Source organism: Myotis daubentonii, chromosome 4, assembly GCF_963259705.1.
Source record: "Myotis daubentonii chromosome 4, mMyoDau2.1, whole genome shotgun sequence".
NCBI classification, from domain to species: domain Eukaryota; kingdom Metazoa; phylum Chordata; class Mammalia; order Chiroptera; family Vespertilionidae; genus Myotis; species Myotis daubentonii.
This window is the reverse complement of record NC_081843.1, coordinates 80,842,102-80,853,738: the sequence shown is the minus strand read 5'-3', so window position 1 is coordinate 80,853,738 and position 11,637 is coordinate 80,842,102. Positions and strand designations below refer to the sequence as shown.

Sequence of the window (11,637 nt, the reverse complement as noted above, 5' to 3'; positions counted from 1 at the left end):
GAGGAGGCTGAAACCTCATTGTCTAGAGGGGAAAAATTGTGACTGAGCCTGAAAAAGCTCAGAGCTTGAGGGGCATTTAGGGATGTCCTGCACTGGTCTAAAGTGTCCGGGACTATCCACTTCCATGCAATCACTCACTGCATATGAGCCGCCCAAGAAGAGCATGCCCTTGGGTGAGGAAGTTCTCTGCAACTGAGGCAAGCCTTGGTGGAGCTGGGCAGCCAGCGGCTATCCACTAGATAGCTGGACAGTGGATCTTCTTTGATATTGATGGAGTATCTGAGTGCACATTCTTGGATTCACCACCGTTTTCTTTCTAGTACTCTCATGCCTGTATTTTGCGTGGAATGTACTACTTTCAAGGATGATGACCCCCTAAGTCTCATCCAGTTAATGCATCCGGCTTGAAGTTCACTGTCTCTGGTAGAAGGCAGTTTTCTATATCATGTCTTGATTTAGCTCCTCAAGGTCAATTAATAAGCTAAAAGAAAAAGTTTTACTTCCTTCTGGCTTGCTGAGAGCACAAGCACAGTAACAGAGAAGACTAAAGGAGGTTCAGACCAGTTGCCATGGGCAGTGTTCTAGGGAATTAATAAAAAATTAATAAAGACCAGTAGTTATATAGCTGCCCTAATCAACCTTAGAGATTCCTTTGATTAAAATACTCTTAGCTGGGAGCATAGTTTATGTTAGCATAGGTCAGTGGTTCTCAACCTTCTGGCCCTTTAAATACAGTTCCTCATGTTGTGACCCAACCATAAAATTATTTTTGTTGCTACTTCATAACTGTCATGTTGCTACTGTTATGAATCGTCATGTAAATGTCTGACATGCAGGATGGTCTTAGGCGACCCCTGTGAAAGGTCGTTCGATCGCCAAAGGGGTCGCGACCCACAGGTTGAGAACCGCTGGCATAGGTGCTATTCCAAATTAGTTCTATATTTACATATGCTTTAACAGAAAAATACAACTTTAATTTTTAAATTAGTCTCAATAGAGTTTAATGTTAGCTTGGTTCTAAAAAACCATTATTAATTCAAGCTCTTCCACCATGCACTTTATTGCAAACACCCTTCAAGTGTCCAAAGGCAGACCACCTTTGCTTTTTGTAGGATGTAAATTGGAAAAGGTATACCATGGGTTCATAATAAATATTATTTACTGATGGCCTTAATCACCTTGATTGTATGAATCACTGAAATGATACAGAGTTTGATCCAAAGTACAAGGACATTGAAATGGCTGACTAATGACTAAAGCAATTCTTACGTGCACAATTACTATGGGTTAGGGATGAGTCATATGGATAGAATTATAGAGAAATGCACATGTTTTTCCTGTCCATTTTACACCTGATCTGGAAAGCATAATGATGTCTTTCATTGCTCCATGGTTTCCAAGCCAACACATTTTCAAATCACGCACTCTTGCTCTCAAAGTAAGTTATTTTTTTTTATGTGCCCCAGGCATGAAACAGCTCTGGCCACCAACCCAGGCATCAGGCTAGGATGAATTAGGGACTGTACATCTGCTTCACCCCTCACTGACATAAGAGCAACACCACCAATCAGGAGTCTCCTTGCCCATTGCCAGGGGGTAAAGTAAAAATAAACAAACAAAAACTCAAATCTAAACAAGCTTAGTTCTATGGTGTGGGAGTGAAGTAAGAAGCTATTTCTACAGAGAATGCTGTCCATGCTCATCTTGCAATGTTGGGGAACTTGAAGGGAGTTCAGGAAAATCTGAAAACTTGTGAACATGAATTGGAAGTAAAATTCATTCAATTTGAACCTCAGGTCCCCATGTTTCCATACTATAGTCATTGCTCACATTTATTTACTTAGTATTAAAATCAAATGAACATTGTTTTATTACAGCTGTTTAGGTTTTGATAAATGACAAACAGCATTTTTTCCTTCCAAACAGTGAAAGACATCAAATTCAGACGTGAGAGGGGGGAAACAACAAAACAAAACAAAAAAAACCCCATGAGATTGAGAGAGACTAACAGGAAGTGGGTTGATTCACTTCAGAATTCTATTTATAAACAGACCAAATCAGATGGACCTCAAGCCAGAGGGTGGCCACATCTTGCTCCCATAAACACACAGGCTCTAATCACCTTCAAATGACATCTTCCTGGCCTTTGTTTGGTTTTATGCAGAGTAAAGTCCATCAACTATTTATATTCCTGCCAGTTTAAAATGATGGGCCAGATTTCTGGGGCTTTTATTTTTAACAAAAATGTTGAAGTCAATTTATCTCACCCTGATCCTGCTGTCAAAATGCTGTAACTACTGCAATGGCTGAGCGTATAAAGAGGTGACTGCCTTGGATTATTCGTGAGCCAGTGTCTTTGCTGCCTAAAAGTATATATATAAAAAAAAGAAAGAAAAGAAAAGAAAGTATTTTAATTCCTTTATTACAAGAAGTTTACATAAACACAAAATTTTTCAAAAAGGCACAATAAACTATTCAAACTTTTCATATTTCAGCTATTTGATTTTTGTTAAGAGGAACAAATACAATTTTTTCCCATTTATTATTGGAGAGGATGACACCTGTTTTCTAGTCATGTCAGGATTGCCACATCTTCTAGAAATGCCTCTTCTTCATACTAGTGAGTCATGTGTCCTCTCCTCTGCCCTGAGATCTGAGGTTTGAGCAGTTAAATTCCCTGCCCCTGTGCACGGATCTGAAACTGATAAACCAGAGACTTCTGGATTTCTTGAGAGTGAGCATAGATCAGCTCCTCTCAGGTGGTGGAGGTTGTCAACTGTACAGCTTGGGTGCAGTTGATGTCCATGTCTCCATCTCTTTGCAGAAAAGCAGGCTCTGGTAAGAGAGATTAAAGCCAACATGTGGTGACAGGCTGAGCCAATTCTTTATGTTTGGGACCAACTGTGTTTTTAATGGTGCACAGACAAACCACATTATGTCCAAATTTGGGGGCTAATATCTTACAGTTATGGAGTGTCAGATCCCACAAGAGTATTTTAAAATCATTTCCACTTACTGTTATTGGAAAATGACTGTGAGTCATTTATAGAGTCATAAGTATAGAAAACCTCTAAAGGGTATTATTGTTCCTTTAGCAAACATTTATTGACCCATGATCAGTATTCAGGCTTTGTGGGAACAACAAATAACGCATAGGACAGTGTCAAGGAACTTACAATCTTAAAGGGGAGATAAGAAAAAAACAACTTTACACCATTTAAATATGTGTATGTGATAACTGTCAATCCTGATGGATAAAATGATACATTATAAAGATCAAAGCATTAGGACCTTTAAGCCTCCAGTCAAGATAGCATTATGAGTTCAGAGTATAAAACTCTCTTTTCCACTCATAAGCTTACACAGTGATAACCGGAGGTGCTCTACTAGACCCTGTAACCGCAATGAGGTGGAGGCAACTGGGAGATGAGAAGCAGAATCCTCACCCAGGTCTATTTTACAGTAGACCTATTGAATCCATAGAGCTACCTGATGGTACTCCATTTTCCAAATGCATAATCAGGGTGGACATACTGAGCAACTGAAAAAACTTCACATTTATTATTTGACCTGTGGAAAAGAGTAGAAAAGACCATTTTCTTGGAAGCCCCTGAAAATGTTCCCCTTCCCAGCCAAGACTGTAAATTTAAAAAATTTTCTAAAAAGATGCATCCTTGATGAAATAGCAGAAATTATTCTCTCTCTCTCTCTCTCTCTCTCTTTTTCTCTCTCTCGTATATAAATGAGTTATGTATAATCCTTCAAAATATGTGGGATTAAGAGAGAAAACAGTGTTTAAGAAAAAAAGAAAGATTTAAAAAATATGTTAGAAAAAAAGAAAGATTTAAAATCAATAATCTAACCTTTTACCATAGGGAACTAGAAAAACAAGAGCAAATTAAATTTAATACAAGCAGTAGAAAAGAAACAATAAAAAGTAGAGAAGAGCTTTGCTGGTGGAGCTCAATGGGTAGAGTATCAGTATGCAAACCAAAGGGTTAGGGGCTCGATTCCTGGTTGAGGGCATGTACCTGGGTTGTAAGTTTGATTCCTAGCACTATCGGGGGGGGGGGGGGGTTGGGGTGTGCAGGTGGCAACCAATCGATGTGTCTCTCTCACATCGATGTTTATCTTTCTCTCTCTGCCCCTCTCCTTCCTCCCTTCCACTCTCTCTAAAATTCAGTGGAGAAAATATCCTTGGGGTGAGAATTAACAACAACAACAAAATGCCCTCTTAATTTAAAACAACAAATAAAATACTCCCATAAATTTTAAAAAAATGAAAATGGAAAGGCCAATGTTACTAGACACTACAAATTAAATACAGAATTTAAAACCACAATGAGAGACTATTATATATGTACCAGAATGGCTACATTTTAAAAAGCTAAAAATGCCTAGTGCTGACAAGGAGCTATCAAGACATAAATTATCTCAAACATTCGTACTTTGCTGCTGGGACTGCAAAAAGTACAGCTACTTTGAAAACCAGGTTCTTATAAAGGTCAACATATACTACCATATGGCACAATAATATGACTTCTATTTACCCAAGATAATTGAAAACATACATCCCACGTTCAAAGGCTGTTAAATTGCATTCTTTACCCATATCTTCAGAAAAAAATCACTTCTACTGTCGTGGTAAACAACCTGCTTCCCTATTTATAATGGTCTGGCCCTCTAGCAACTTCAGTGTGAAATTATAGCTAATTTGCCTATGAATGTCAGGTGGTCATAATAATCTGGCCACTCAGTGTACTATATGAAAGAAGTCAGATAAAACGCTATTAAAAAGACAATCCAATTGAAATGTAAATGAATGGTGTGGCCACTTTGAAAAACTGTGTATCAATTGCTCAAGAAGGTAAAACATAGTTTCCATATGAGCCAGAAAGTCCACTTGTAGGTATATAGACCCACAGAAATTTAAAACATTCATAGTAGCATTGTTCGTAATAGTCAAAAAGTAGAAACAACTCAAATGTTCATCAACTGATCAATGAATGAACAAATTGTGGTATAGCCATACAGTGGAATGTTATTCAACTGTGTAAAGGAATGGAGTACTGATACATCTTACCACATGGAGAAACCTTGAAAACAGTGTGCTAAGTGAAAGAAGCCAATCCAAAAAGCTTCTTTTGTAAAAAAAAAAAAAAAAAAAAAAAAAGCCGATACACATTGTATGATTCCATGTATAAGAAATGTCCAGAATAGGCAAATGCACAGTGATACAAAGTAGATTAGTGTTTTCTAGGATCTAGGAGCGGTGGGGAATGAGAAGGGACCATTAATGGGCATTTTTTGTTGTTGTTGTTTTGCTTTTAAACAGGTGAATTTGTTCTGGAGTCTGTCATTGCTGATAGTTGCACAACTTTCCATATGTACTAAACACCATAAATTATACACTTAAAAGGGATGAATTTTAGGGTATGTGAATTAGATAGGTATTAACTTTTTAAAAATGAGGTATGCTATGTGATTTTATTTATATGATGTTCTATAAAAGACACAAATCTTTTCATAGTAACAGAAATCAAATCCTAAGGCCTGAGAGTTGGGGGAAGGGATTCACTAAAAAGGGGCATGGAGAGACTGGAGTAATGGCAAATTCTGTATTTTCATTGTGTTGTTGGTTGTAGGACTGAACTTAACCAAACCAAAATGAAAACAAGAGAGAGAGAGAGAGGGAATGAAGAGACTGTCTAAACCATATATCACAGATAAACTTCTGGGTTTTTTTGGAACCAGTAGAAAAAAACAGGAGCTTAGGCTTCCCATAGTCCTAAATGTATCTCTTCAGACCAATACTTGTAGATCTGTGACTTTGGTGTGACTCTTAATCTCGATGAGCTTCAGTTCATCTGTAAATTGCTAGAGAAAGACATAAAAAAAGTGATTAATGATGATGAAATACCCACTACTTATCAGAGATTAAGCTGAACACTTTTTAATAATATTTAATTCTAAAAAAAATATATAGGTAGGGCCAAAAAAAAGGGCAGAACTTTTATAAAATGTTTAAGTTTAGAAAATGCAAGAATAGTTGATATACTAGTATGTACTCTATCCAAGCATTTGAAAGCATCATACAAAAAACCTCTCAAAGGAGCCTGCTTGGGGTGAAGGGTAGTTAGTGACAAGTGTGGCTCCCAAAGAAACATTTTTCTGATGGAAAGATGACCTTTGCAAAGTTTCAGGAGGACTGTGAATAGTTAAGGAGGCTGACACCTGCTTATTTTCTGTTTTGACTGTGAAAGGCAAACAAAAGTTATGCCAGGTAGAACTGATAGCAACTTAACACCCAATACCTAGTCAATTAATGAGAGCTGAGCTCAATTAGCAGCAACTCATGGGAGTGACTCCTTGGGTTTGGGAGCTGACAGAGCAGCCTGGATCAGCTTCCTGAGCTCACAGCCTGGATCAGCTCTCCGCACAACATGAGAACAAGGTAGATTTCTCCTTGGGCAGGAATAGGAGACTAGGATTTGACTAGGCAGCAACTGGTTGAAATTTGGTCTGAAAAAACCCTTGCTCTCCTCCTTTTATTGAAATCCCAATGAGTTTTACAGGCTCCTCTGAGTGTCCTCTTCATTGCTGAAATTGAAGCCACTGCTCTGGCCTCTTGAATTCTTTCTGTCTGCCACATGGTTTTTCAGTTTGTAAATATACTGTCTTGACTGAGGTCTCTGATTCTTTTTATCCCAAGCTAATCTTGTCTAGTGGGTGAAATGTGTATTCCCGAGGGCAGGAGGATATCAACATGTACTTGCTCTTTATCCCTCTTGGCACCTGGCACATTGGCATCTAAACTAACTTCTGATGAATTGACCAGATTTATTTGAACTCTTGAAATATATAAACTTGTCTGACCCCTCAGATATCTATCCCTAGAGCTCTTATCAAGGCTGAAGTTATGACCCTTTTCCCATTTTTGTTGAGACAAAACCTCTGACTAAAGAGATAGGTGGGCTTTGGCCAGGCATAATTTCTCTGAGCCTCATTTCCCCACTATAAAATGAGCTAAGACAGAGTTTCTTCCTGTATTGCTGTGAAAAGTGTTGATAATGTAGCACAGCACTGCACAGTGGGTGCTCAACAAATGGCAGCGATGATTGGCATTTTCTCTCCCAGATAGGATCATTCGCAACTGTAACAAAAAGGACACGGGAAGTAAGTGGAAGAGGGAAGGGTCCTCTTTTGTGAAAATGTTGCCATGAAAACTTTGCAGATGATTGTGGGGAATAGCTTGAATGAAGCATTCTGCAGAAGTCTTAGCAAAACAGTATTAAGCCAGAGGAGCCATTGATGGAGTCAGGCCATGCAGTGAGATATGAAAGGAGAAAGAGTCTCCTGTGTGTGCGCCTAAACAGCTCATTTTGTTTGGCATTTCTTTGTAAGCAATTGAAGTGTTTCTTCAAAATATATTATAGCAAGGAAGAACCTACTAATTAAAGATTCCTGCTTACCAAATTAGTTTAAAAGTACAATCAGTTTTCAGAGTTCTTTGCTTCGTGCATTACTTAATTTGCGAGTTTCAGGTTGGGATGGCCCCTGGAAGCAAAAGCAGGTGCTTTTCCTTCATTCTGTGCCACCAAAGTGCTGGCATCATAAAGCACAGGAGGAAGCAGAACAATCATACCATTGTTTTCAAACTCCTCAAAGAGGATTTCAGAGGACCATAAGCTGTGAATGAATTTCTAGAGGCAGGTGCAACACATGCAATTACTTTTCCATTCCCATCCCTTTTTATTGGTTGAGAGCACTTACAGATTATTCACTGATTTTTCCTGGCAGAGGCTTTTTGTGAGAAAGAAATATATGCACTGGTACTATCAGAAAACAGCAATTAAACATTATTTGAGATTTCTCTAATCGGAAGGAAAAGAAATACAGTGAAAAATAACAATTTAAAGAATTTCAAGTAGTTCTCATTAAAAGTTTTAAATGGTCACTGTATTCATTTTACAAAGATGCTGGATTACCAGGACTCATGACTCAGACTCAATACGGTCTTTCTCCAAGGAAATCTTGTTTCACTCCTGAAAGCCCATCTTACTGATCTGAACCTTAGTTGGCATTGCTTTGCTTTCATCCACTCCCTATTCCTTAGCCCTCCCACAGTCTTCCTAGAGTCCAGCTCCCTGGTACAGCACGTTTAGACCTTCACGGACAAGCGTAGACTGGGTGTGAAGGGCAATACTGAGAGAACCTAGGACTTGAGAAACAGAATCTCCTTATTTCGTCTGGTTGCAGTAGAGGGCATTTGTATAAGATGGAAATGGCTGCTTCTCATGGGGTCTCCTAAACATCCACCCTACCCCCTCCCTTCTGCCACAATAACTACTTTTGCTTTAACATCTTGAAGAATTAAAGGATACCACTGTTTAATTATAACAGGCTGTAGAAATGCTTTTCTCGTGGTCACAGAATTAGGGCTAAGGCCCAAAGTGGATACCAAAATCACCAACAACCCAATTTATGAAGTCTAGCGAGCTGCCGGTATTTACAGGCATTCTCCCAGCCCAAAAGGCCCCGAATCAGCTCTGTCAATCCAACCACATTCCTTCTCCCCACCTGATCATGACAGGAAGGGGAATGGGGTGGAGGGAGCCTGGCCACCCTTAGGAAGTGTAGTGTTCTTACAGAGAAGTGCTCTCTTGTACATTGTGCCAGTGACCTGGGGGCCTTGACTTCCCTGAAGCCCATGCAGGAAGGTCTCCAGAGGATCACCAGGTAAATTGGAGGTGCTGCCATTTCGTTAACCTATTAGGGGAAGTGGAGAAAAGGAATTGGAGAGTGACTGTGGGCCAAGAGGAGAGATAGAGACCAAGCAGCCTATATTCCTACCTCATAGCATGGCAAGAATGTGTAAACTGTTTTCAGATTGAGTGAACTGACAAAGGATAGGTTAGATGGGGAAACGAGGCTCAACAAAGCACATTTGGTGCACAGTTGTTTGGAAAAAAAAAAAAAAGATGTCGCGTGTTGATATCCCAAGGAATTGAGACTGTTCAAAAAACTGTTTACTTCTTTTTATCAGCACTTAGTCATGTAATGGGCACAGGGTAGATCCCAGAAGGAAGGAGGTTCCATTAGGAAGAATCACATTAGCAAGGACAAGATAGGGAATGAGGCAGTCAGGGAAGCAAGAGGACACAGGATCATTTCACAGCTTTCTCCTTAAGCTAATCTTGCCCTCGTTGCTGAGAAACCAAGTCAGCTCTTAGGGATTGTAAAAGAAAATCCCCACCATTCATCCTTCATCCCACAGTGACCTAATGAATACCACCTGCATACAAGATGCTAACTGTGATGGAGGCACATACAACGGAGCTATGCAACTGCCCTGAGAGAGTCTGCTGGGAAAGATCTGCATATAAATTACAATGGCACGATCTTGTATTTGCATAATGCTTTATAATTTACAAGGTGTTTTCACATGTTTGATTTCAGCACATTGCTCTCGGGTAGGCCATTCTTTTTTAGATGAGGAAATTCAAATTCAGCAAGGTTAAGTAAAAAAGACTCACAGCTAGCAAGCAGAGACGTGAACCACGTCTTCTGAATTCCAAGTGTTATTTCCACAGCATTTCATTGCATCCTAGCATTCATAAAATGCAGTGTGTGGTACGGAGTGAATATACAGTATTGTGCCAAAGAATGGGGGTTGTCAAAGTTTTTCTTAAAGGTCCAGGTAGTAAGTATTTTAGGCTTTGCAGACTATAGGGTCTCTGTTGCAACCACTTTATTCTGTCACCATAGTGTGAAGGAATCTGTCGATGACACATCAACGAATGGGTGTGGCTGTGTGCCAACAATACTTTATATACAAAAAACAGGCAGCAGTTCAAATTTGTCCCATACTTTGTCTAGCTTTGTTGGAGGATCATAGAAGGACAGTGGTGTACTGGTAAATATTTACCAACTGGATCTCGGGGGGGATACAAGTCTGATATGTAATGTTTGCCAGTGTCTGTGATGTAAATTTTCTCAACATGGCTGATTTCAAGCTACCAGCATGAAATCACTGAATGATGAGTTGGGAAGAGGTATGGATAAGCCATCCCCAACACATCACTGCCTAAGAGTGTCACTGAAGACTTTCAGGCTATGGGTAGGATATCAACCGGTGAAAATAGAATATGGGTGGAGGAGAAAGAACAAGAGACACATCAAAAGATTGGACAAGTGCCAAGCATGTTCTGGAAATGATGGCCAGCTCAGTTGGTCTTAAGCACAGAGTGTGCATGGCGGGTAAATTGTTACACAGGTCTAGAATGCAGACAGCTTAACTGCCAGCTAAGGAAGCTGGATTTGTTGAGTAGGTCCCTGTGGCCTGTGAAGTTTTTTAACCTGAGGACAGGTATGGTCAGAGCTGTATTTGTTAAGATGTCTCTAGCAGCCATCAGAAATTGGTACCAGGAAAACTGGAGGCACTGATGAAAGAAAGAACCTTTATTGAGATGCTATACAGGACAGTTAGAGATGATAAATTAAAACAATCAATCTAGTTTGGTCAGCAATCTAGGAGAAAGTAGGATAATTTCCCACCAAAGCAGTGCTGGTCTGGTATGTTCTTTTTCCTGTTTTCTCTCCTTTCCTCCAACCCTTTCTTCTTCTTATTCATCATAGATTGGCTATAGTCTAGTGGGCTTTCACCTTGGGAGAGCATCAGAATCACCTGGAAGCCTTGTTAAAGGGGGCCCTGTGACTGAAACCCACATCTTCTGAATCCCAAGTCCTGTTATTTCCATGACATGTCACTGCATCCTAGTGCTCATAGGAAGCAGTGTGTGATAAGTAGTGAATTTTAAATAGAATACTAAGATGCAGAGCAGGGGCCTCACCTCGAGAGTTGCTGCTTCAGTAGGTCTGAGATGAAGCCTGAAAATGTGCAGTTCTAACAAATTCCTACATGATATTAAAACTGCTGTCTCTGTAACCACACTTTGAGAACCACTGTTATAACAAATACTATGACTCTTCAATATCGGTACTTTAGTCATCTCAAAACCAAGTATGGAGCACTGAACTCATTATCCACTCCCTGCCAAACTCCCCCCCGCCACTATAATAAGTGGAAGCACATTTCACCTACTTTTTCTAGCAAAAAGCCTCAAATTCTTTCTTTTCTCTTCTCTTTTACTCTCCCTCCTTAGCTAGTTAAGTCATCAAGCCCTGCTACTTCTATTTACTAAGTCTCTCTTCAATCCATCTACCATTCTTCAGCTGTTGCCTCCTTCACTTTGGCACCATCACCTTCTGTATGGGGTCCTAGATTCTTTTCCCACTTGTCTTTCTCATTCCCTGCACCATGTGCCAGGCGATTTTATAAAACAAATCTGATCATGTCTCTCCTCACTGAGAAGCACTTGTTTTCACTTGCCCTTGGAATAAAGCTCCAAATCGAACGTGGTCTGCAAGGCTGTGTCATGGACTGTGTGTTTCTTTACACTCACTTCAGAGCACACCTTTCGCTGTCTACACTCCCATCACACCGCTATCCTGTCAGCTTTTTGAGACCATCATTCTTTTTCTGGAGGCAAGACCTTTGGCATGCAGCCTAGAACACTCTTCTTCACACTTTTCTGTACAAGTAGCCATCTCTCAAATATCAACTTAGGTGTCCCT

General features: G+C 39.8%; 1 pseudogene; it reads right to left on the bottom strand.

The window, feature by feature from the left end:
* Positions 1-1,453: 1,453 nt before the first annotated feature.
* On the bottom strand, positions 1,454-1,599 carry LOC132233992 (small nucleolar RNA SNORA48; annotated as a pseudogene).
* Positions 1,600-11,637: the final 10,038 nt, after the last annotated feature.